The sequence below is a fragment of the Acomys russatus genome, chromosome X, assembly GCF_903995435.1.
Source record: "Acomys russatus chromosome X, mAcoRus1.1, whole genome shotgun sequence".
Classification (NCBI taxonomy): Eukaryota; Metazoa; Chordata; class Mammalia; order Rodentia; family Muridae; genus Acomys; species Acomys russatus.
The window spans coordinates 22,088,181-22,115,488 of record NC_067169.1 but is presented as its reverse complement, the minus strand read 5'-3'; the positions used below and the strand labels follow the sequence as shown (position 1 = coordinate 22,115,488).

At 44.2% G+C, this 27,308-nt stretch overlaps 1 protein-coding gene across 7 annotated transcripts in view; it reads left to right on the top strand.

Moving 5' to 3' along the window:
• The window catches only part of LOC127184827 (protein FAM156A/FAM156B-like), a 90,265-nt gene that overhangs the window by 61,202 nt on the left and 1,755 nt on the right, over positions 1–27,308 (top strand). For 6 of the 7 annotated variants that reach the window (XM_051141220.1, XM_051141219.1, XM_051141224.1 and 3 more), the window contains one exon: positions 9,420–9,519. The gene's annotated coding sequence lies outside the window, so the exon portion shown is untranslated. Of the gene's footprint in view, positions 1–1,321; positions 1,360–9,419; positions 9,520–27,308 lie in introns of those variants that run through there. The other variant, XM_051141225.1, reaches the window with a different exon arrangement.

The window sequence follows — 27,308 nt, the reverse complement described above, 5'->3', positions numbered from 1 at the left end:
TTAGCTACAAGGGCAAGTTCCCTGTGTGATTGGTCTGCTCAGTTATCCCAGTAGCTTGGCTTTTCTCATCTTTATTTAGTGGGCTGGCTGCAGAAAATGCCCAGAGAAGATGGACTGGTCTCTGATGTAGATACTTTGGTCTGACCCTTAGATGGCAGTAGTTAAGGATGCAGTGAGCCTCTACATACATTTCTCCTCCCTTCCTGTGTGGAAAGAAAATCCCCTGCTACAGAGCCTCTTTCTAGTATAAAGGCTTTTGAAAAAAGTTGCAGTCTTGAAGCTGGAGATTAACCAACCTCAGAGATTCCTCCCAACAACTCCCATCTCTTAGACAAAGCCCTGTTCTTTTCAGGCTGGCCTTGCTTCAGTGGGGCAGCCAAGGGATGCATGCTTTTTCCCTTCTGGCTTGGGCTTTATGCACCTTTGCCAAAGGCTTTTCCACTATAGGTTTAATTTCATTGCATTCTCGATATTTTCTGGGAGTATTAATGAAACCAATTTTACCCACAGTTCCATCACCCAATGATCACCATTAGTTCCAGTTTGCGATCCTTGCTTCAGACATTTTCTCATCCACATAGGTACATTTAAAGCATACTGAAATCCATATTCGCACAATTATCACTGAGTCCCATTAACTGCACAATTACTGTAAATTACCTTAAAATCTCAAATATCTAGGTAGCCTAAGATAGGTTTGTTCTAGTAATGAGCTACAAATATAGAAAAGGTTCTTTCAGAACTGATTTGGAAAACAGAAGTAACCCTTGAATTCCTATGTAAATGTTAAACAACAAAGGATCTTTCCTAGGGACAGGAGCTTTACAAGTTAAGCCCTCCCCTTATGCCCCCAACCCCCCACCAGGACACCAGCAGAACAATGTCTAGAAGACTGCTCTCAGCACCAGCATCTGTTGAATACAGGGACATTTCTTCTGGGTAATTTGTTTATGCATGTGGTGTTTCATAAAACTCTGTAGATTTTGCAGTTTTCTTATTTAAAATGTATTTATTTTAATTTTCTGTCCATTGGTGTTTGACCTGCGTGTATATCTGTGAGAGGGTGTCAGAACCCCTGGAACTGGAGTTACATACAGTTATGAGCTGCCATGTGAGTGCTAGGGATTGAACCCCAGTCCTTTGGTAGAGCAGTCAGTGCTCTTACCCACTGAGCCATCTCTCCAGCCCTATATTTGCAGGTTCTTAAATGGCTTTTCCTTCCACTTTCTTGCGGGCGCATGTATGTTATTACAATTTACAAAAAAGTCTTTGCTTGCTCAGTGTGTCTTTTACTCAGTCTTGGATTCCAGGACAGAAAAGCATTCTCTAAGTCTAGAGACTGACAGACAATGGCCATTGGTAAACCTTTATGTTCTCCTAACGTTTCCTGATGCAGTAGATAACTCTCCCCACATGTGTGTTGTGCTGTCTCCAGAAGCATACTTTAAAAGTGATAAATAAATAAATACCTTTTTCAGGGAGATGGTGCTTTGCATAAATAGTCAAGAAATTTTTAAGCTTGTCTTCTGGCAAAGGTAGATACACTATATTTCTTGTTATCTACACTATTTGCTACAATGTCTAGTAGGTATCCTTTATTTTTTATGAAACATATTTTGCTATGCATATGTAGCCTTGGCTAACCTGATACTGGATGGATATATATATATGTGTGTGTATATATATATATTTTCCAGGCCTACCTTGAACTCCTGGGAATCCGCCAGTGCTGAGATTACAGACACCTGTGATATCAGCAGAAACTAGGGTTTTGTGCACCTCTGCTGGGATTTCTAGGTTCTTGTGTCTCAGAATGAGAAATTGGACAAAGAAATGAAGATAATAGCAGAAACAGAGGCAGTTTATCAGGAAGGGATAGACTTCCAAGGGGGCTGGAGCTGGGAGGATGATTAGAAGCCATTTGCATAGTGTGGGCTTTTTTGCTTACACTCTTTTTTACCTGTAGACTTCGGTAAGTGTGTGTAGGGCGTATTGTTTTAGCATCCTTTCTGCAAACTCAGTTATTCTAGATGACACAGAGAGGAATGGCCTCACTAATCACAGTTGTTCTACCATTTACATGTTTCAAGAGGGCATCCATTTTTGCGTGGTAAAAGGTTTTTGTTTTGTTTTCTGAGAAGAGACAGGGTTTCTCTGTGTAGCTTTAGCTGTCCAGGATTTGCTTTGTAGACCAGGATGGCCTTGAACTCACAGTGTTCCACCTGCCCCTAATTAAAGGCATGCACCACCATGCCTGGCTGGTAAAACCTTTTTAAGTCTGCTTACTTTCTTTGTTTTCTGGCAGCCTGACTCCTTTGTTTAGATGGAGAGGGCTGGCTGCTTCCTGCTTAACCTGCCCAGGTGATCTCTGCATGTCTTCATTCTCTTTCTTTAAATGGGGCTGGAGAGATGGTTCATTGGTTAAGAGCACTGACTGCTCTTCCAGAGGTCCCGAGTTTGAATCCCAGTACCTACATGACTGCTCAGAGCCATCTGTAACTTCAGTACCAGGAGATCCAGTGCCCTCTTCTGGCCTCTATTGGAACCAGGAATGCATGTGTAATTCAGAGGACAACTTTTGTGAATTGGTTTATTTCCTTCCATCATATGGGTTCTGGGAATCAAACTCAGGTCCACAGGCTTAGGAGGCAGACAACTTTGCCCACTGAGCCACCTTGCTAGCCTGTCAATGAATTTCTATTGTAATTTGGGACACACAGAAAATAATAAGGGAAATAATCATCACTAAAGTGCTCACAAACTTCTTATTTCAATGTTTTGTATATCACATTCATTTTTCCACATTTTATACTATCAATAGACTCTTTTTTTTAAACTTTTTTTTTATTAATTTATACTTGTTACATCTCAATGGTTATCCCATCCCTTGTATCCTCCCATTCTTCCCTCCCTCACATTTTCCCATTATTCCCCTCCCCTATGACTGTTCCTGAGGGGGATTACCTCCCCCTATATATGCTCATAGGGTATCAAGTCTCTTCTTGGTATCAATAGACTCTTTCAAAGTATGTTATCTGATACTAAATTCCGAAGTTTTCATATTAAATAATCCATTTTTGGAAATTCAATTTTCTCTGTATTCTAGCATATGTATCTCCCATAATATATCTTACAATGCCTATTTTTCTGAACTAGAAAAAGTAATTGTACAACAAATACCATTAATAAATTACATCTCTAACTTTAGACAACATGCCTTTTGTAGATTGCTATAGGTAAAGATGAAAAATAATATCTTTAAAATTATCTGTGAGAGCTAGTATCTTTTCATGCCTTTAATATATATGCATATGGAGTTTTGTTGTTGTTTTTTCTTAATAATTTTTTTCAGTGTTTCAGTTTTGGGGAGTAAACCAGGGATTCATGCATACTAGGCAAGCACTTGACCACTGAGCTATTTCCCAGGTCTGCTTTTAAAAATATATACTTGATGCAATTGATGATTATATTGCAAGTAGCTTTTCTATATCTGAGAAATAACATTGAAATTTATACATTGTATAAAACAGTTTTAGAAAACAAAAATATATATAGAAATATATTCTGAAGAAAACCTAAAGGTTTATTGGATCTAAAGTGTGTGTTTGTGTGTGTGTGTGTGTGTGTGTGTGTGTGTGTGTGTGCACCTATCACATGAAGCTGATAGGAAAGTCCCAGCAATTAAAACATTTTTCTTAAATGCTCATTATTTGCAATTAGTTTACAACCAAATAAAAAAGACACTACCTGCTAAGTTCATGTTTTACTGCTTAAAAAAACCTTAGAGCAGCTGTTTTCAACCTGTGGGTTGCAACTCCCCCTACCATCACATAGTATATCCTGCATATGGGATATTTACAGTACAATTCATAATAGTAGAAAATTACAATTAAGAAGCGCCGAGACTAGTTTATTTTTGGAGGTAGCAGAACATGAGGAATTGTATTAAAGGGGGGCACATTAGGAATGTTGAGAACCATTCGTTGTCTTAGAGAATTATTTTACCTTAGCACTTATTTTCAAGAATGGAATTAGAAAATGGGTAGTCATAAGATCTCCTTTCACATTGAGGACCTGACAAACACAGAATCTTTAAAACTTTCAGACCATCTCTGGCAAGTTATGTAATTGGGGAGCCTTGTTCACAAATTGCTTTGTATCAAGTGCTTCATGTTACTTAATGTTGCTGCCACTTCACTACATGAGGAATTTCCTCAGGTTTGTGACATTGTTACAAATGACAAATTTATCTTGCACATTTACGTCGTTTTGATCCACCGTATATTCCTTCTCTATTGGTAGGCTGATGGTTTTTTTTTATCTCTGATAATCAAGGTTTCTCACTAGAATGTTTTACTCTCTATTTAATTGAACTGACATGAGCAGACATGCCCCGGGGATGAGCTTTCTTCATTATGTGCTGTCATCTTTGTTAGAAAGGTCTGGGGATAAAGAGCCATCTCATAGTCTATCTTTAAAGGGTCTCTCTTTTGTGGCGTTCCATATTGTCACAGGAACCAGAACAACTGAAGGCTTTCCCAGTTCATATACTTTCAGAGTTTCTGTTCAGTGTGACTCCTTACATGCTTCAGAAAGCACTGAGGAGGCTGAAGGCATGCCCACATTCTCTGCATCCATCCTGTTTCTTGTCCTGCTCCTAATTCTGCTGGTTTCTATTCAGAGCTGAGTGAACATTTCAGGCTGAATGAACAGCCAGGATAACTCTTCACAGACCTACCTTTATATGCTTTTATTCTACAAGGTTTTCTTGTTCACATGGGATCTATACAACTGATTCCAAAGTGATAAAGATGGGGTCACTTGACAATGCCCTTCCAAACTACCTTTTTTTTCTTTTTAGATATGATTTTCTTCCTTTTTCTGCTGTCCAGGGTCTCACTAGGCTACACAGGTTTACCTTGAATTCTGTAGTACAGGTAGGCCTTGACTGTGAGATCTAGTGTCTCCTTCTTGTTCTCCACCTTTTTTTTTTTTTTTTTTTGAGATAGGGTCTCTCATTGAACCTGGAGCTGAACATCTTGGCTAAACTGGCTAGCCAATGAGTTCTAGAAATCTGTCTGTCTACCCTACCACTCTCCCTGGCACCCCAGCACCGGAGTTGCAAAATATGCTTACTGGGTGCTAAGAATACAAACCCTAGTCTCCATGCTTGCTGCGGCAAGCAGTTTACTAGTAAACCATTTATTCAGCCCCTGCTTCTGGTTATTCAAGGCATGATAAGGGAATAGCACGAGAAGGGTTGGTGTAGGTACTCTTGGAGGGCTACTGGAAGCGGAGGAATGAGAACGCCGACCTTGTTATTGGAGCATTTACAAATTATGGAGGAGGGGAAAAGGGAGCAGCACAAATGTTTGTTTGAGGGGAGTTCATAGCTACAGGTCTGGTTTGTGGTAAGAGACAGTGTGTGGCCAGTGGAGGGGAGACAGGATGTTGAAGGCCGTGGCTATGCTGCTGTGGAAGCATTAGGGAGTTGCAAGGCCAGGAGTACTGATGGAGGTTGGCGAGGAGGATGAAAGGAAAGGGCAGCATGGGATGGCATAGTCAAGGAGACTTAGCAGGAGAAAATGAGAATATCCCTGGGGAGAGGACGCACTGGTGGCCTTCTCAGGGTTGTGTCCACCAAGATGGGGGGTTAGTTTTAAAAGTTGAGGGCTGCAAAGAAGACAGTGCAAGCACTAGACTGGGAGGAGTATGTCCAGGGGGTTGGCACACCTCTCAAATCTGGCAGAGCAGGATAATTAGGCAGTGTGTTTCATATATCAGTGCTGCAAATCCTTAGCCTGCAGGTCACAATAGCTTTAGAAGGAATATTTAGGGAGACCCCAGAGTGGAGACTGGGAAATGACCTCTCTGGGTCCTTATACAGGCTTAGAACCTGCTAGGCGTAGGTAGTAGTCTTCCTTCCCTATCTCTCCACTTTCATTCACACTCTTGTCGCACATGTTCTTCCTGTTGCTGTTGCCATGGTTCCGAAGGCAGGACTAAGAAAGCTTCCACATTGGAGTCCTCGCTGGTACCAGTTCTTCTGTTATCTTCCTTTCCTTTTATCCTTTTTCTTCAGTCAAGTCTCTGAGTTTTCCGCAGGAAAATTGGATTTTCCCTGAGATAGCAGTGATGCATCTTACCCCAGCTTCTGGGCCTTTTCCTTGCCCTGCCCTTTGGAAAAGGCCATGTGGAACCTTTGCTGGAGAAGTTTTCTTCTGGTGTCAGTGTCACCTAGGTTCTGGTGTATCTGTGTGTGTTAGGTGGGGGGCTGCTGCCTTCTGGGGGTCCTTGGTAAAAAGTCACCATTTATGGATACAACCCTTTACAGTTTCAAACATTCAGTTCCCCCATGGGAATCCCTGGGAACCTTAGCAACTTGGGGTTTCTGCTTCTCTGAATGATCTTTTTGGTTTCTTGGACCCATTGGTGTCCTAGGCTTTACAGGCCTTTCTAAGCATGTTCATCTTTTATAGGAACTATTCTTTCTCACTTTAGAACACTGAGGAGGATGATACTATACCACGCAGAAAGCCAATCTTAGTCTATTGCTGAGAGATTGAGCTTTCATAATGCACTGTGAACATTTTCCTAGATAGTTTCATTCGCAAAGTATATTTAACCAAAACAAGGCGTGTTTCACTGTAACTTAAACATGCCGCTTTAGAGCTCAATTTTACATTTTTGAAAGATAACTTTTTTTTACACTGTACACATTTTTGTTTAAAAACTAAAATGTAAAGTGTTGAAAGCTTCGGTAAGACAAGAGATGAAAATTCAGTAACTCATAATCCTAAAACAGCCATCATGGTGCTGTCTTGTAAGGGCAGGAGCTGAGATCTCTGCTGAATCTCAGCCGAGGACCAGAGGAGTATCTGTACTGGAGCTTGTGCTCAGTGAGTGTTCTGAAATAAAACACTTGCATTTTCAGTCTTTTTCTTTGGTGTGTATGTATGTATATATACATATGTACACACACATCAGTGTTCTCGGTGTTGTAACAGTTTTCTACATAATTTTTTTTTCTATTTATTATTTTACCAAATTTACTATTTTGTCTTGCAAATCAATTTTATTAGCTTCAGCCTTGTTAGTTTACTCAAGGGAAAACACTTTGGTGGCTGCTGATAAACATAGCCCTTATCTTTCCAGGTTCAGAGTGCTTTTGTTCACGCTGTGAGGGTTACATGAATGCTGTGCAGCAGGGGCTTATATGCGTAGTGTGGCTGGCCTGTTATTGCTACTTCACATGTTGTTTTGATTGGCTCTTAGTGTGTTTGCTCTCTACATGTACACTCTCCTGGATCATAGCAACTAAGATTTTGGAAAGCATCTCAAAGATGAATTGATATTCATGATTTGGAGCCTGCTTAAATTGTTAGTGATATGGATCATGCAATGAGTTAGGAGGGAGGGCTCATTCGGAAAAACTATATGTGAAGTTGGGAGCCAAACTACTAAAATACTTTGATTATGTACTCAAAGACATACTTATTTGACAAGAAACTGTGATTGCAGGAAAGCTAGTCTTATTGCAAGATTCCGTATAGCCTAAGGCCAGCTACTACGTTTTAATGTTGCTTTGGCATGCCTGAAATACCTAGAAAAAAATTTGTATTTGCTTCTGAGAATTTTCTTTTTAACTAACACTGTATACAGATAATATAACTTTAATTATACTGTCAACTTCTTTGCCATAAAGAAATTAATGAGCTACTCAACTGTGTATCCTTTCAAAGAGGGGACTGAATCAGTACTTAAGAGAACTTCCCTTCCAGCCACTTTTGGTGTTTTTATTATCTAGTAGTCACTTGACTTCTGTGAACTGTTTCCCCAATTGTAAGAGATTAACACTTGACACAGGAAAGTAGATCCAGGGAGGGATGTGCTTAAACATCCCATGTTCTCAGTTTTCTATTACACACTGCTTAAGGAAACAGGCAAGAGGCATGGGAAAAAGCATTTTAAAGGGAATCCGTTAGCACTTTGAGTCTTGTATAGATGAGTATAAGATAGAAGACTAGCTGGGCATGATGGCGCATGCCTTTAATCCCAGCACTTGGGAGGCAGAGGCAGGTGGATCTCTGTGAGTTCAAGGCCAGCCTAATCTACAGAGTGAGTCCAGGATAGCCAGGGCTACACAGAGAAACCCTGTCTCAACCAAAGTGCGGGGGGTGGGGGGTGGGGAGGGAAGAAAGAATGGATGTCAGTAGAGGTTACAATCCTAAGGAATACTAAACACTTGAAGATAGTTTCTAATTAAGCACTTAGGAAACATGTCTCTTAGCCGGGCATGGTGGCACACGCCTTTAATCCTAGCACTCGGGAGGCAGAGGCAGGCAGATCACTGTGAGTTCGAGGCCAGCCTGGTCTACAAAGCAAGTCCAGGACAGCCAAGGCTACATAGTGAAACCCTATCTCGAAACAAAACAAAACAAAACTAGTAACAACAGAAAAGAAACATGACCCTCTACTTAACTAGAGGATTTCTACAACAATTTTAATATCAGGCAAGTATTCCACTACTCTAGAAGCTGGAGCAGAAGAATTACAACAAGTTCAAGACAAGACAAGCCACAATAGTGTGTTTGGTGACAGCCCACTACAGAGTAAGCCCCTGTGAAATAAAAGAACACAGAAAAATATGAATTATAATGGCAAACACCACAGTAAAATCAGTGACAAATAATGTGGTTGTTACTTTTTTTCTGAAACTATGTTAAAGCTTAGGATGGCTGGGAACTCATGATGTAGCCTAGGTAGCAGTGGAAATACAGATCTTCAGGCTGTAGCCTCCCTCAAGTTGGAAAGACAGGCATGTATAACTATATCTGTTTCATTGAAACATTTTTTAGACAAGGTTTCAAGGGAGTAGTCAGCCATGGTGTCATGGTGGCAGTCAAGTGAGCTAGCTACTATGACATAATACTTGTTGCTATAGCAATGGCAGTGACCTGACCGTACACAAGAAATACCTGTTCAGTCTTCCTAGCCTCTGGCCGAAGGGGCATAAGGCTGCATGAATCTTGAGAGTTGCCCTATGGCAGGGCTTAAATTCATATAAGCTGGAGCGGTTACTTCAATGGATGGAGACCATGGGTCTAGTGAGGTAGAGTTTTAACATTTGGCCATAAACTTCTCTGTGTTTCTAGTGGCAAACCGTGGTAGAAAGTGAGATGGTGGTTTGGGGAACATGGACTTGGGTTTTGGGTATACATAGAGTTCCTGTTTGACATGTTTCCTGTGCTGCCTAGTGCCACCTGCCTGCAGAATGGGGACCCATCTGAGCAGCATTGACTGGCACTGTCCTAGACAAGACCCCAGATTTCAGTATTGGCACAAGGCTGAAAGCTAAGCATCCCAAAGATCGATCACTAACTGACAGATTTTCCTCTCCCTTTGAAAACTGTTTTCAGGAAAAGGAAAAGAGATGGTGATGAGGAAGACAACCAGCATTCCCCTCATTCAAAGAGGAGTAAGGAGGACCAGGCCTTCCAGGACGCCCATGCAATAGAGGTAGGAACTGTGGCCACATAGCCTCTCCTTGTGACTCATTGCCCACACTGAGGCATTCATTTCCCCACATGGCAGGAGAACCGTCCCACATGACCTCGTGGAAGTCTCCTCATTGGCTGCGGTGGCTTTGAGCCAGAGTGGGATCTTAAGTATTGTGTTAAGCATGATTTTACTGGGCCACAGAACAGACACAGGGTCAACAAGGAGACTTTCCAAAGCACAACCAGGAGGAACTGGGTTCCAGAAATGTCTCCACCGTGCAAATGGGGAGGAAGGATGGTACCCACTTCCTGCAGTTAGGGCAGAAGTAAACCTGAAGAACACCGGCTGCAGTGCTCTTCTTGCTCCTCGCTGGAAAACTGAAAGCAAACTGGGGGTTGTGTGAAGACATTGTGGAAAGCTTCAGTGATGCTTGCTTGTGCTGACGAGCTGGCATTTCACCTGCAGCAGCCTTAACTCTAATAACTAGTGTGCAGTAGCCCAGGGTGGTTGGCATAACATAGCGTGGAGGGAGCACTGGAAAGGTTTTCTGGATACATCAGGTAATAAGTAAGCTGGCAGCTCACTTTTACCTTGCCTGAGCAAGTGATAAGGAGCTTATCAGCGTGAGCCATTACTGCCACTGTGACTCAACACAGGTAGGTTTTGAGTAAAATGTACCTAGACTCTAGGTCCTAGATCTATGCCAGTCAAGCAATTAGTGCTCTTGACCCATAGCATTTGCTGATGCACATAGCCACCTAAGTACGAATATCAGCCTTCATCTCCAAGGTTAGCACCTGCACATCTTTGGCATGTAAGTCTGCTCCCCGGATCAAACGTGTGAGCTATGGTGGTCCAAATGTGAAGACTGAATGCTTCTGTAATTGTCTGTACTTCTGATAAAAACCAATGGCTTCACAGAGTTTTCCTGATGACTGAGTAAAGCAAAACTTGGAGTGTGTAAGGAAAGTGTGTGGATGACTGGTACAGATCCCAGACCTTTCCTTTGCTGCCGGTTACGTGGGAACTAGTTGATGTTCTCATGCTCAAGGTCCAAGGAAGAGACAACAATAAGACAAATGAGAAAATACGTTAAGGGCCTGACAGATACTTAAGTTCACCTTCTGTGCATCCTTTATTTTCTCCAAGCGTTGGCACTATAGCTCCTTGTCAGGCCACTGTGCTCAGCAGGGTAAGTTCAGGTGTCTGATGGAATGTTTGCTAAGCTGGTTTCTTTCTTTGCTTCTGGTATGTGGTCTGTGCTGGTTAGTTTAACTGTCAGGCTGGCAGGGCATAGACAAACCTGAAGGGAGAGTCCCCTTTTAAGGCTATTTTGTATTCTTTGAAGCTTCATGGGTGGATACCATAGATCTTGATCATGTTCACCTGCCATCTCTCCCTGCAACTCTACCCTTGGCCCACCTAACACATATTCTTCCAACCTTCATACCCTTCTTTTGACTTTATATGTGTATCCCTGTTTAACCCACTGTGTCCAGGTAGTGCCACTCAAGTGCACAGAGCTTTGGGGGTCATCCACTCGGTCACAGGTAACTGACAAGCAGCCATCAACCCAGAGAGAAGTATCTCTTCCTTCTGCAGCAAAGATCAGCTGCCAATAGTTCCTTAGCTAGAGGTACAGCCACAAAAGCCCCTCCCAGGAATTTACCCTGGCTCTGTCTTGTTCAGGTCGTGTACAGGTAATCACAACCACTGTGAGTTTACATGGGTAACAGCCATCCCATCACCAGAGGACAGCATTTCACAGTGTTGTTCCCTGTAACTTGTCTCATATTCTTTCAGCCTCTTAGTCTACAGTGGTTCCCTGAGCCATATGGCAGGGGCAGGTGGATGCCAATGTCCTGTCTCTGGCTGAGTGCTCATAGTTGCTTAATGTCAGCACTTTGAACAGTTATGTGCATCTACACTGACCACTACTCATTGCAACTAGAAGCTTCTCTAACCAGCGTGGAGAGCAGTGCAGATCTATGGATGTAAGCATAAATATTCAGAAGTCAGTTCAGGAACATGATCCCTTAGCAGAACAGGAGTAAGTCCTCTCCCAGCATCATGCAGGAACTATGAGATCAGGAGCTATAGGTTTTGACCATGGTTACAATGCCAGTCATGCAGTCATGCATGTGACCCTGGCCTCAGATCCAATCAGGAGAACACTTGGTCGCACCAGGAACACAATTTCCACTATTACACTCATCGTAGGCTCACGGTGCCTGGCAGGCCAGTATTATACCATGCAGAGTCAATCCATGGGTAAGGCCACTCATGCCTTTTAATCTCATGACACCCAGCATAAGACCTTCTAGGCACCATGAACATTAGTCAGCTGAGAGAGTTTCCTGGTGAGTTCAAGAATGATTTCCTATGCCCATTAACAAAAGTGTGTGGTGGCTCAGCTACAGGGTTCAAAGCAGGGGCAATATAGCCTGTATTGTTCTGGTCGCCTCTGTGGCTGGGTCAGCCATTGAGAGGTAACTTGTGTCCATTGCCTAGATTTTTGTTTAATGACATATGGCTTCCGGGAAAACCTTTGTGCACCCCTACGCAATATCCCTGTATAGGCTCCTTTTTAAAACTAGCATGTATGAGCTCATTTGGCGACTAGTGCATTTTCATAAAGCTGCTTCCTGCTTCCTTACTTTGCTTAACATGACCACATCCCACCTTCTTTACCCTACTCCCTTCTCCCCATTTTCACTTAAACTTTTAACCCCCAGAATTACCCTCACATTCTTTCTCATAACATGTGTTCCACTGCCTCCTCTTACTATGTATTTTATTGGGATTTAAGACAATGGGTTTTCATGTAGCCTCTTTCTGCATACTTCCTTTTGCTTAACCCTCACCCCAAGCCTTCCTTTCCCAATTCCAACACTCTACAAACTATTTGGAGCTTTATATAACACCAGGATTCCTGCTCTCTACTTTTATTTGACCAGTGTTCTGCCACTTCCCATCCCTTAATACAAACTTCCCCACCCTAGTGGCCTCTTTCTAGTTTCTTGGCTTCTAGATGGACTCTGGGATAAACATACAAAACAAAATATTTGAAGTAAGGACCTATAGATGAGAGAGAAAGCATGTGGCATTTGTCCTTAGAGAGTAGGGTGGCCTTAGTTCATATAATTTTTCCAGTTTTCCAGTAGTCTTATTGAGAGATCATTTTAATGAGGTTAAGTCATTTCTGTAGGGATTATCTTGATTATTAGTGGATGTAGATAGACTCACCCCATTGCAGGTCATGTCACTCCCTAGTCAAGGCATCCCGAATGTATAAGAAGAAAAGAAAGGCAACTCTAAGCAAGCAAGCAAGGATTCCTGTCTTGTTCTCTATCTGTTCCTGACTATAGGTGAGCTCCTTTTAATTTTCTGCCTTGACTTCCCTGCAATAAGGGATGGAAATCTGGATCTCTAAGCCAGATAGTTTCTCTCCTGAGTTGCTGTCACTCAGGGTGTTTTATCACAGCAAAAGGAACTGAAATGAGTAAGTGGCTGTTTACATCACTCTTGACTTCTTCATATGATCTAGAGGAAAGAACTTCTGGAGGGAGACCTTAGAGGGCTCCGAGTCTCTGGTTGAGCTAGAGGTGAAGGAGTTCCCAGATACCATTCTCCTTTATTGCTTCTGTGTCCGTTTTCCCGGCATTTGTGCCAGTAGCTGATTGAGGCTCTTTCCACTTACTGTGAAGCCGGGTGCCCTGCAATACTTCCTCCAGGTGCCCTCTTTCTCCCAAATTTTAAGTCTAAGCTGCTGTCTGCATTCTTGCCAGCTACTGTTTGGGGGTTCCTTTCCTACACCTCACCTGCTTTCTGTATCTGTCCCCTTCTCTTGCTATAGTTTATTCTGCCAACAGCATGAAGGTGTGCAGGGCCAGTTCCTGCATGTTTATCAAAATTGGGGGGTGGGCTTTGTGCTCTTTGTCTTCCTCTTCCCTTCATCAACTAGTTGTCCTTAGTGGATCTGCTCAGCTCAGATAGGCACCCCGCTCCTGAAGAGCTCTCACTAGGACAATCATAGCCTCTGATTGTCATTGCCACATCTGCTCTTGCACATTTCCTGCCTCCAGAATTATCTTAGGGGTCACAAACTCTCATCCTCGCAGCATCTGACTGCCCCCTGAAAACTTCCTTACCCTTCTCTGGCTCTTAATCTCCCCAAGAGTCACAGTCTTCCTGTTAGCCTTCCTCCCATCCTACACTGCTGGTGCAGGGAGCTTTTCTTTTAATCATTTCTTTTATTTGTTGAGATTATAATATAATTACAAAATTCCTCCTCCCTTGCCCTCCTCCAAGCCCTTTCATATACCTTTCCTTCTTGCCTTTTTATTCACTATCAAACTTATTCATTAGTTGTCCCCCCCCCCCATTCCTGTCTCTCAGAAATACAACCTGTTCAGTCTGAAGAATGTCACTTTTATGTATGTATGTTTTCAGGACTGAACTTTGGTGTGGGATAACCAGTTGATGTGCTCTTTTCTCCCTCTATCCCCATCCCTAAGTTGCCTATGGTTCTTTTTGTAGCACTGAGGTCTCCTGGGCATTCCCCGTTCCCCTTGGCCTGTCTACTGTGTTTGTTGTTTATGTTTAGGCAGTCATGGTTGTGAGATTTTATGGGTGTAGCTTCTGAAATTCCTAGGAGACACAGTTTCACAGCAAAATCTATGACCCTATGGTTCTAACAATCGTCTTGTCTCCTCTCCCACTGTTGTATCAGTTGTGACTGGGATCCACAATTCTGCATTTTCATTAATTGCGGTTTTCTTTATGGTTGGTTGCAAAGACATGTTTCTTTCATGAAACATGAGGACTGTTCTCCATTTGTCTGTGGGGATAAGGTAACATTCTTGGAATGTAGTTAGGGATTGTGCTGGTTTGGCAAAGTGTCAGTTACTGATTCTCCAAATTCCATTAATATATCTATCCATGGGAGCTTGGCTAGATTTCCTATTCCAGGTATGTTTTTCCTCCTCTTGAGCAGGGCTTAAGGCCAATTAAAGAGCTGTGGGTTACCACCAAGGTATGGGTACCACTGCTGCCTCCTTAGGGTTAATGTACTATGCTGGTCATTGTGGTGGTTCACAGGCATCATAGTCGTGTAGGGATGTAGGTTGCTTCGTTCTTTTGGAACCTTGTCCTCATGAAGGGCAGTTCTCACCAAAGCACATCCTTGTGGAGGAAGACTTCAGGTCAATTCCATCTTGGGGGTCACTGGGGACAGGATGAAGGTCTTGCTCAATTAGTAAACACATAAAAAACTCTTTGGATTGAGTTGGCATTACAATGGCATGTGCCTAGCCAGCATTCTCCCACGAGTACAACAAGGTAAGAAGGGCTGTGAGGCAACCTGAGAAAACAGCCCCACAGGGGATCTGTGGCCAACCTTCAAGTAGAACTATAACAGTTCTTTGTTGGCCACACAGCTTCCTTTTGCTCTGAAGTAAACATGTACATCTTATTAAGAATTTGACCTCACTGGGTGTGGTGGTGCATGCCTGTAATCCCAGCACTGGGGATGCAGAGTCAGGTGGATCTCTGTGAGTTCAAGGCCAGTCTGGTCTACAAGGACAGCCAAAGCTTAGTTACACAGAGAAACCCTGTCTCAAAAAAACCAAAACAAACAAACAAACAAAAAACCCCAAACAAACAAAAAAGAATTTGAACAAAGTGCAACCTTGCTTCTGCACACAGACATAGCTTACATCATTGTTGTGAAGCACACTTGGAAATTATAAATGGGGACACTTCTTCCCCAGAGTCGTCATAAACGTCTCTCTCTTTTTGTGTACTGTGTGTTGCTCAAAGCAAGTGCTAAATTGTGTTGCGAGTGCAGAGAAACAGGAGTGGGTTCAACACTAGCTTCTTTTTCAGAGCACCTGGACTCTATGTTACCTGGCTCCCATCTACCTGTAACTCCAGTTAGAGAGCAACCAGCACCTCCTGCAGCCTTCAAAGGCACCTACTTATACATGGCCTACAAAGGGTATACTTAGGAACACAGAAATGAGTCAGTCTCTTTTGTTTCTATGTTTCTTTTTTGATTCAGGGGCATTCCCTGTAGCCTTGGCTGGCCAGGACCTCAGAGACTTGACTGCCTCTGCCTCTGAGTGTACCTAAAGGCCTGTACCACCATAGCCTGGCCATGAATTGATTTTTCTTTGCTCCTTCCTTCTTTTCTTTTCTTTCTTTCTTTTTCTCTTTTTTTTTTCCCAGGACCGGGTTTTCCTGAGTAGTCTTGGCTGCTCTGGGCTCTCTTTATAGACCATGCTGTCCTCGAACTCACAGAGATCCACATGCTTCTGCCTCCTGGAGTGCTGGGACTACAGGCATGCACCCCAGTGCTTGGGAGCTTTTTCGTCTTTTAAGGAGTGAACTTTGTACTGAAGCAGGCCTTCTGAAGAGATGTTTCTAGGAGTGTTGAGCACACGCTAAGAAGCATTGGTGCAGTGATATTTTGTTTGACCTTGAAACATTTCAGGTCTTTATCTTCTGGGAAAAGTAGTTGTCTTTGTGAGACTCGGGTGTAGAAGGGTGTAAATGCTCGTGTTATGAAGAGGAATTTGGGCAATGAAAATGCACAGTCATTCATCAAGCTATCAACAAATTCCAGTAGGTCCCACATTCACACATTTCATTAATTCAAGAATTCTTCCTCAAGTTCATTGTCACAGGAAGAGTTTGACAAAGTACAGGCTCTATGACTGGGAGGACTGTTGATTGATAAATAGCCATTGCAGATCCAGAAAGAATTGTTGTGTGGGTGTCTTAGACTGTCTTTGCCACTTGGAAGCACACTGAACGTTCTTCCCAAGGTCTCATTTCCAGCACCACTGCTTGTTTCTCTAATCCTGTTCTGAAGTCACCAGGAACTGAGTCTCAGAATAGATTGTCTTTGGCATTGTGGCAGCATTCTGTGGCTCAGTTACTTACAAAGTGAATCTTATTCCCATGTGCTGGGTAAGCTTTGCACCAATGTCGCTATGTCCTCAGCCCCTTAGTAGTCTATATCCCCTCTTCATAGGATACTATCATCTGCATGACGTAGGAGTGTAATCCAAATATGCTGTCATTTGTGATTCCCCAGCTTGCCATATTATTCAGAATATAGTCCAGCAAAAGGACCAAACAACGAACAATCAAAAATCCCCACATCAAACAACCAAAAAAGGAAATATCCCTAAGGGAAACCACAGTGTGTACCAGGTGTTTTTGTGCCCTGTGATAACTTACGTGGTTTTTGAGTGTTCATAAACAAGCTGTTGTAAACGTGTGACGTCTGGATTTTTAGACTGGAGGCCTTATATGAGATACAAGTTCTCCAGTTTCCTTTCAGACCTCTTTCACCAAGTAAGCCTTACATGCATTGTTGCTGTGTGCTGGCTACTCACACACAGATTGGTTTGGCTTCTGTGATTCTCGTGGACACTCTTTGAATGCATGGATCTCATTGCATAAATACTACCATTTGATACCTGCAGGTTATGTAGTGAGCTGAGGAGCTCCATAGGACCTGAAACGATGGCATGTCTTGGATTCAGTCGCTATTAAAGCAATCTTTGAGAACGATGGCCTTATGAGTCATACAATACCAGTATTCTTCAAACTTTAATTCAGATGAGGGTTCTTATGATTACATCCTCTTCTTTTGATAGTCTTAGGATTAGAGGCAAGAAGTTAGCAAGTGTGTGCACAATTGTGTGCACAAGCGTTCCTGTACCCAATGACATGGAGCCCAAGGTCTCAAGCATCTTAGGAAAGCATTCTAGCACTGAGGTACACCCTTAGCCTACAGAAGTCCAGAATATGACTCTTTCCTGGGGATCCTACATAATATCGCCAACATGAGAGAATGAAGTTACTTCAAGAAAAGACAATTTTAAGAGCAAACACAAAGAGACACACTATACTAAGTCCACAAATAGGAGACCATTGTGAGTTAGTCGTCAGAAATGTTGAGTGTTGACATATAGCTTTCATTAAAGAAATGTCAAGGGCATTTCAAGACGTGAATGGAGCCTTAAATTGCTGTAGGAGGAGCCCATCTGTTCACACCCAGGGATAGGGAGGGAAAGGTCCTGTCATTCGTATGTATGTGTACATGGTCATTTGTGTGGATTGAGTGTTTCCTACCATTTCTTTGCCACATTGGCACTTGGACCTGCATTCCATCTTTCTTGCTTTGGTACCAATCCCAACCCCATCTGGCATCTCTGATGGCTGCTTTCTCCTGGAGGGTGGGAGCTACCTTCCCTGATGCAGACAATTGGAATGCATGGTCCAAGCAGGGCCAGAGGATATGTGGAGGGATTTGGAGTGAGAGAGCCCGTGTTTGAACCTTCTTCCTGACACTTCCTAGAGGCTGGCCTTTGGGCCCATCGCAGACCTCTTTCCTGTTCTGTCAAATGGGTATCAGTAACCCGAGCTTGACTGATAGGATGCAAAAAGGAGGGAATTAACGGCCCAAGTGGTTACACTTTATTGATTGTGAAGCCTTTTGTAGAATGTGAAGCCAGTATTCTTCAAGATGACCAGGAAATGATGACAGTGTCATAATAGCCATCCTCCTTCTGTCTTTCTCCTTCCAGTCGTCAAGCAGTGATAATGAAAGGAACCTCAGCAGCATCAATAATGCCGAGCAAGAGAGTGTACCAGATCGCACCTTAAACCAGAACCTTGCCGAACTTAACTCCAATATCCCTGAGTTCTCCCACGAGGAGTATGCATTGTGCCAAGGCCATGGTTCTTACTCCCACATTAACGAGATATTGAAGGAGGCTCATTTCTACAGCCTACAGCAGAGAGGACAATCTCCGACTTGATGGCCTAGGCTTCCTTATGTCTTGTTTATAAAATCCAATGGCATTCACACAAAGCAGTCTTGGCTTTTGTCTGTATGTTCAGTAAGAGGTCAATGGGCATTTGTACCCTTTGCTGTTTTGCCCCCTCCCCACCACAACCTCAAGGGGTCTTTCATGAGAATTTGATGTTCTCTGTCAAGTCTGGCATCCCATATGTGTTGAAATGCAACATGAGGACGTCTCCCAAGACTGACTGGATTATATTTCCAATTCAGTTTGGTTTCCACGTCGCTCATTTAGGGTCCCTATGTTAAATGTCGTTTTAAAATGTGATTCTTTCTTGTGGGAAATTGAGTGGCCTGGTAAAGGGTGTCTGTTTTTCCTTAAAACATGAAAGAACAAACAACAATGGAAAAGCTAACACCAACCAGTAACGAGCAATGGGGAGTAGGGAAAATGTGGGTGGGTTGGTCTCATCCTGAAATGAGCAGCGGGCTGGTTCTTGGGAGGGAGAAGTCCTACAGAAATCGGTATCTAACTGTAATGGTGCAAACTTCAGCCCATGTTGGCTGTGAACTTGAAGCCTGTGTCTAGTAATTGCATCCTTGTATTCCAAGGGAGAAGTCTTCTTCCTTTGCAGCTCCTGTGTGTGACCTTGTGGAAAGCACTTGTAATTCTGTCATAGAAGTGCATATGTGGCTTAAGCACAACCTTTGGACATTTATGACACTAATGTACTGTTCCTTACTGCTCCATCTACTTATGTCTAATGTTGATAAAGTCTAAGCTATTGCAAACAACATCTGACTTAAGAGGCACTGTAAAGCTGGGTGGGGTGACTGTCCATTGTCTAACAAGCCTTTCACAGGGAAGAGGGCATCTCACATCATCTAAATCGACACAGTGGTTTGGGGCAGGATGGGTTAGTGGAACAGTCCTTGCCCTAGCCCCTGGCAGATCCCAGCAATGGCAAAACAATCAGTACAGTTAATGTGGCTTGTGATGAGTGCACTGAGACGCCATTAGAAGAACAAGTGATGCTACTTAGGGATGGAGCTGTCTCCACAGTAAGTCATATTGAGCAGCCAATGCAAGCTGTGTAGGGACTTGAGTCACGCCCATCCTTCTTAGTGATCAGGTCAGCAGTCAAGGAACCAGAAGGCATCATACCATCTGCCCTGTGGCTGTGAGGGCTACCACTTATTTTCACACTAACTGGGAAATATTGCCTTGATCTCTTTGCTTTGCAGCTCTATAAACAAAGGCCATGCTCTGGCAAGGGTGTGCGTGTGTGTGTGTGGGTGTGGGGTGTGTGTGCATGTGCGCGCACATGTGTGTGTGTGTGTGTGTGTGTGTGTGTGTGTGTGTGTGTGCTGTTAAGGACATATTTTAGAATTGCCAGTGTGTCCAAAGTTGGAGGACCAGCTCCACAGGAGAAGATGTTAGTCTTCTTGGCAGGGGACATTGAATTGAACAGATACTTGGTTAACATTTTCTCTGTAGCAGTAAAGTGAACAACAAAATGGTAAAGAGGAGAAGGAGTCTGAAATCTGAAACTGTGTACATACAAGACAAATCAGGAACAACTAAGGAAAACACTGCAGGGGGAAATCTGCGGCAGGCTGCGTGCCATGAGTAGGAACCAAGTCATAGAGGTGACCTGTCTTGGTGATTAAAAGTACTTTCACAGTAGCCTGACAACCAAAGTACAATCCCTGGTACCCATGTGGTAGAAAGATATCTAGAAAGTGATCCTTTGTCCTTTTGAAAAGAGGACACACATCTAGCCTGGCATAGTAGCCTGGAGTCCCACTATTCAGAGAAGCAGAGGCAGGCAGATCTCCATGAGTTTGAGGCCAGCCTGGTTTACAAAGTGAGCCTAGGGCAGGCAAAGCTGCATGGAGAAATCCTGTCTCAAAACAAATCCCCCCAAAACCAAAACAAAACAAAACTAAAAAGGAATACACAAAGACATGCAAGCATTGCATGTAGTTGCATCTTTCCATCTGTGCACACAGACTTGTCAGTTGTCACATCTAGCCGTGGATGGCCTGGAGCTGTCTATGTAGACCAGGCTGGCATTGAACCCATGAAGAACTGAATGCTTCTGTCATTCTGTCTGGCCTTTCTTAAAGTAATCTTTTTTTTTAGTCAGGTTCTTACCATGTGACCATGCCTGAACCTGAAATGCCTGTCTAACCTCCAGCTGGCCTCAGACTCACACAAATCTGCGTGCTTCCGCAGTATAAAAGTCTTGTCCTAGTAAATACAATATGCCTTCTTTCCTTCTGACACTTGTTTAACTCTGTATAAGCAGCCTGTGCCCTAAAGATCTCAGTATCAATTGGAGAGCCGGCATGTTCCCGCACAACTGTCCCTCCTGTAAAGTACAAGTCCTGTATTGTGCTCGCAGGGGAGAGAAGGATTCTTCTCCATTGCAGAGTGAAGCACCTAGACCAGGGAAAGGACCTGCTGCCGAGAGGGAGACGGGGCTTGTGTTCAGGGAGTGAGGGCCTAAGGTACGTCTAGGAAAACCTGTTCCATGCTTCAGTCCCTGTCAGCTCCTGACAACACCTGTTGAGGTAGAAGTCACAGGCAGGGAGGGAACCTTGCAGCCAGTTTCCCACCTGTCCACAAGGTCCCAAAGAAGGTGACAGGAGCCCATGATGAGCATAAGGCACGCAGCTGGCAAGAAGTAGAACAAAGATTTGAAAACCAGATATCTCCCTCTTTGTCCAAGCTCCTTTTCCTCTAATGCTAATCAGCTTTCTAGGCATAGCTGGAGATGCCCACTCATTGTCATTGGGCTCCTTGACAGTTTTGAGCTGAGTGATGCCAACAGAAGTATGAATACATTCCATGCACCATACGAATCCAGGCTCTCTCTCTCTCTCTCTCTCTCTCTCTCTCTCTCTCTCTCTCTCCTCTCTCTCTCTCTCTCCTCTCCTCTCTCTCCTCTCCTCTCTCTCTCTCTCTCTCTCTCTCTCTCTCTCTGTGCATGTGTGTCTCAGTCTCTCTGTTTCTCTCTGCTCTGCTCTGTTTGTCTCAGTCTCTCTCTGTCTCTGCTCTGCTCTGTATCTCTTTTTCTGCTTTGCTTTGTGTCTCTGACTCTGGTCCTCTCTCTCTCTCTCCTTCCCCTCTCTCCCCCCTCTCTCTCCCTCCTTCTCTGCCTCTCCAGTTCCCTCTCCCTTCCTCCCTACATCTCCAAATCAAGAGCTCTGACTTGGATGTCCTGTTCTGTTCTGATGGTTTTGCATAGCCAACTACTCCCTTGGTGTACTGGGGCTTTTCAGCATCTCTTGCCACAAAGTCCGTGGCTATTCATGGCCACAGACAAGGAGGCCTATCTTGAGTCAAACTGAAGAAGAGGGAATTTGGGGGACCAGCTGTCTGGTGGCCATGTTGTACTCATTGAATGACTACTGGTCAAGTGCTAATGAGGAGATGAGTCGCTTGTATGCCTGGGTATTTCTCCTTGAGTGCCATATCCTGGGCATAAATGAGGGGTCCCTCACATATCCTCTCTAAGTTTTCTCCTGGGGCACTGGCAGATGGCACTGGTTTCACTTGTGATTTTCCCTCGAGGTGAGTGACAGTCACCTGCATGATATCACAGTCCTCCTGCTCTCTGTCCTTACCTGCACCAGGCCCCTGCTCCTAGTGACTTATTCCTCAGAGCATTTTCTCGAGAGAACCATTTTCTATCTACCTGACCACCACACAGGATACCCTGAAGCAAAGGCTACTGTGCATTCTCCATCGCCCACCAAATGTTGACTGCTTTTTCTGAACTCCTGAGTCTTTCTCTACATCGTTGTTATCCCCTCATTTCCTGAGAGGGCTGTGTAAGAACTTCCCTTGGGTCCCCACCATGTGAGGCAGATTTTGGAGCTGAATCTGATTCCACACTGCTAACTCCTTGGGGATTGTGGCCAGGATGTTTTCTGAAAGGAATAAATGGCTAATCATATGAACCAACACTGGAGGGGGACACATTGTCCACCATGGACTCAGACCCATTTTGTTTTGTTTTGTTCGAGTTTCCTTAAGAGAGTTTGGTAGGGACCAGGCACATAAAGATAGCACATCTTGACCTTTGTGAGAAGTGCATTACTGGTACAGTCCTGACTGGCCGGCCTTTGCCACACTTGGAGCCACTGTATTTTTGAACACTGAATTTTCCTGTGACTGACAACATAACAATGAGTTGTGAATGCTCAAGACACTGTGGAGCAGGGAGGGTAAATGGAGCTTAAAATGAAGAGCAGGGAATTGATGGCCATCTCTGGGGAGAAGCAGTACTGTCCATTTCCTCTCATGGAAGAGGAAGAGGTCCAAGTTCTTGTCTTCAGATAGAAATAAAAACAGAAGTGTGCTGGTGAAGGCCTGTAACCCCAGCTAGTTGGAAGGCTGAGGCAGGAGGATCACAGACTCCAAGTCAAAACTACAGAGTGTGTTCAAGGACAACCTGTGTAGGGTTGTGAGTGAAAATGTCAAAAAAGAAGGTTGGAAAGATAGCTCAGCGATATAATATTCCTACCAGGTACCAGGTCCTAGGTTCAGTAGCTCATAAAGACAAAATTAAATGTACCCAAATAAGTTAAAACTCCAGTAAAATGCCCATAACTGGAATGGAAGATATGCCCTATGTATGTATACATCTCTCAGGAGTGAATGTGGTAAGTAGGAGATCAGACTGGCTCTTTCTTTCCTGCTAGTGGAAAGATGGATGGTGGTCATGTAGCCACAAAGACAACAGGATGGTAAGTTACTCACCAGATGGAACTGAACAGATAAAATCATAAGCTTCAGTGTCCCTCACTCTCTTTAACAAGGCTTGACGTGCTACGAACCCTGAGACCTGGGACTGATTCATGAACTTCCCACCACTCATCCTAAGCATGGTCAGTCTTGAGTCTCCTTTGTGTTCCACAGGCCCTCGTGTGGACTTGACATTTGTGACCTCGGGTACATTTCCTCAAACGGGAACAGTCTCTTGCATTGACAGGCAGCATCCTGCTGAGACAAGGACTGTGTGCAGTATGGCACTGCTGTGGGCATATTGTGGTCCTTGGGTATGCTCTACAGTGCTCTGCAGTTGGGGGCACGTGCATTGTGAGGTGCGCTTGCATAGTGCTGCAGCCTGATTCCAGGGCATTTGTACGCAGAGCCCATGCATCTAGGCATGTGTTAAAGACAGAGTCTGGGACTCCACAATGAGGACCTGCTTGGGTTGTGGGCATCAGATGGAAGATGAACAGGAAGGCATCTGTCTAGTTTAACCTGCTTGATCTCTAACTCCAGAGGCAGCAGTACCCGCAAGATCTGAATCTGGGACACTGTCCGCAGAGCCACTGTTGGCAAATGGGCAGTGGCACCTCACACTGATGTGGGCAGTCATACGAGGCAAGTTGTGAGGGATCTTAAACTGGGTACGAGAGACATGCTTGGTTCCTTTGCCTGGATCGGGTCACTTGGAGGGCACCAGCCGGTGCCAAGGAACTACAAAGGTAAAATCTGGGGTACACTGTGGAGCTACTGCAGATCAAATTTTGCCATCTTTTATTAGTGCTTAAAGAAGACTGCTCACGTCAAGTGTAGTAAGTCAGGCTTTCCCCATCCATTAGAAAGCCCTCATTCCCATCGAGAAATATGTATTTTTGCCAGAGAAGAAGAATCCAGTAGTGAGCAGTGTGTTTATTCCCCAACACGGGAGAGCCATGGTCTCCATTTTATGCTCAAAACCCTAGATGGCTTGGAAAAATTTAAAGATAAGCAGTTGGTATCAGCAAGCCTCACAGCCAGGCACTTGGGAGGCAGAACAGAAGAAGGGTCTGAAGGTGGAGGCCATCTTGGTTCCATAATGAGATCCAGGCCAGTTGGCAAAAAAGTATTGTACACACACCGTTTGCATGTGAGAATGGGTACATAACCATGTAGAACACACATAAACACACACAGACACACAAACACCACACACACACACACACACACACACACACACACACACACACACACACAGTCCACAGTCTCTCACATCCACACCTACCCAATAGGCATAGTGGCCCATTCTTCTAACCCCAGAGGAGGTACAAGCAGGAAGATGATTATACTTCTGAGACCATTCTGTGCTACTTAGTCCACGCCTCACTGCAAGTGAGATCTGAACTAAAGCTAAAAGTGACAGAAGAAATAAATAAAATGATTAAATAAATAACCTTGTTTCCTGAACCCAGAACTTAGTAAGTTAAGTACCTGAGGATGTGTTATGCTTTAAGGATGGAGCAGCTACAGCTGTGGTGCAGCAGTTGGCTAACTCAAGTGAGCATCCCTGTGAAGGACTCCTGCATATTCCCCAAGGCCACAGAACTTCTGTTATCTAGCTGAGCCATTGCTTGCCAACACTGAGCTTCCAGGACACGGTACCTTGTGTTGTAGGCAAGAGCACTGTGGAGCCTTGCTTATCAGGATGTGCGTCCTGAACTATGGAGGACAATAGGACTGTCATGAGCCTATGCTACTTGGTGCCATGCCACACATTGAATTTGAGTATCCTGTTGCCCTTTTCTTCAAGGTTTCATCCAACCTGATAGCTGCATTGTGGTATTCCTCAAGTAAAAGTACTTGGCGATCTTTTCTTCTCACTAGTGATAATCAATGCCTTAGCCCTGAGTGATAGGTCTATGTCAAGTGGGTTCACATACATATTGCCTTCTGGCACAGAACTCCTTGCTGCCACAATGGTACTGTCCCCTCCCACCAGGTCTCCAACTGAAGATCTCCATCATCTACAACGTGCCGGAGTCAAACATGATCTTAGCATCCCGTTAGCCACACAGCTCTCTAGCTTTGTCTGATTCCTTATACCCGTCCTTGACACCAGGCTCCCCACAGTGTCCTCTCTTCAATCCTCAACAGAGAATTTGTGCATGGAGCTGCAGTGTCACTGTTGTCTCATGAGACTGTCTCTCTTGCACTTTTGTTAGATTGACATCGCAGCCTTTGGGATCTCGGTATATTGAGGTACCACTGAATTTGTAAAAGAGTGATTTGAGGACACTATTCTGTTCTGAGCTCTGGAATGACCAGCACTTTTGAGGACATCTACAGAAGTATCTGCTAGAATCCATTTGTGATGAACAGTGCAAAATATAAGTGAAAGTGAAAGGATACAGTGAGGGAACTGGGGCATTCTCAGGTGTCACAGGCCTAGGCCTGCTTTAATGGTAATGTGCACAACTCCTCACCCTTTCCCCACAATGTGTAAGTATAAGTGCCAATGGCCATCATTTTAGGCTCACCTTGTTGCACTCTGCTTCCCACTTCAAACTCCTCAATCACACTGTCCTTGGACCTGGAATTCTGTTTTCTTCGCTATTGTCCTGGAGGATTCCAAGTCCTCCTCCAAGTAGCATTGTCTGAGGGACCTTCTCAGGCATCCAGGGCTTGCTCTGTTTAGTCTCTGTGCTACCAGATCCCGAGACAGATTATAGTTTTGTTTTTGCATCAAGGCCAAAGCCAACTCAGTACTTCCTTGTGAGTGTAAAAATTTGGCCTCCAGAAAAGAAGGATCCATGAGGGTTCACAGCTCAGGCCCTAGAGCACTTGAAGTCCCACACGAATGTCACTTACTGAGTACAAGGTGGAATGTGAGATCCCTTGCCAGAAACCTGGTGTCCAGTGTGGACGGGAGCCTGTCCCACAGCAAGGATGATGGTGTCACCAGCTTTCCACAATGATGAGCTTTGCCATGGGCACCCACACAAAGAAATGGCTCCCCTCTCCCAATATCTTACAGTAATGCTCAAAGCAGAGGCTGCTCAGCATCCCTCATTCCCACTCATTGAAGCCTACTGCGTCCTCTGTGGAAGGTGATACCATGAGAGACCCTGAAGACTCCTGGGGTTTGGCAGGTTCAGGGGTTGGTGAATGCCTACCTCTGACAGATGGCACCTCATAGGCCTGGTAAGAAGGGTTCCTTTGCAGTAGAGACAATGCCTGTAGACAGATGCCCATGGACCTTGGCAAAATTCACATTGGCATTTGAGGAGTAACTTGGTTTCCTTATAGAAGCATTGGCCCCAGGAAGGAGCCAGAAAGGGACTCATGTGAGAAAGGTACACAGAGCATTCTGAATACCTTGAGGGGAGGACCTTGGTCATCAAGAGGGAAGACATATCCCAGAAGGCCATTGTGCTGAGGATCTGCTGTCCCCTGGTATCATCTTCAAGCTAAACATGCTGGGATGATGGCTACTGTGCATAGTCGGATGAGCAGAGGGGACAGTGACTGTGCAGTGGTGCCATGGAGCTTCTTCAGTGACTGCGTGGAAAAGCAAAGTCCAGAGCAGGTGAAAAGAAGCAGTGGTCTTTGCTTATTACTTTCATGAACAGTGGGATTCCCTCCCTCCACAAAATTTCTCATGCTCACTTTCTTTCATTCTCCCCACACCCCTCAATGCTTACTGTCCCTCTCTATCTTTACGTTTCCTAATCTCTAGTTCTGGAGGGTGGATTTTGAGTGACATCTGATTGGCAGTGCTGCCAAGGGATGTCATTTATATCTATGACTTGGAGGCACAATTTCTTGACTCCCATTTGGTAGAAATATTACCTTGATCACCCCATGCACAGGTTACCAAGCATGCAAAATGTCTTTCTTCAAATGTCCCCTCATGCCTGAGCAACTCTGGGGCCAGCTTCTCTAGGCTGCATGGTTCTCTGATTGTCTTTCGACACTCATGTCACAGAAGCAGGAAGCGCTTGACTGACCGATCCCACCAGGCATCTATGCGGCCTCTTTTTCAGGCATGTCCATGGGATTCTCAGGCCTCGTTGCACAGCTGTGATCTGTGTTGCTCCTGTCATCTTTTCTGGGATAGGATGCACAGTGTGACAGGACACAACTGAGGTCAGTTTTACTCACGGGGGACATAGGATCATTTGCTCTCTGAAGTGAGCATATCTGCTTCAGGGACCTAGAGGTAACAGTGCC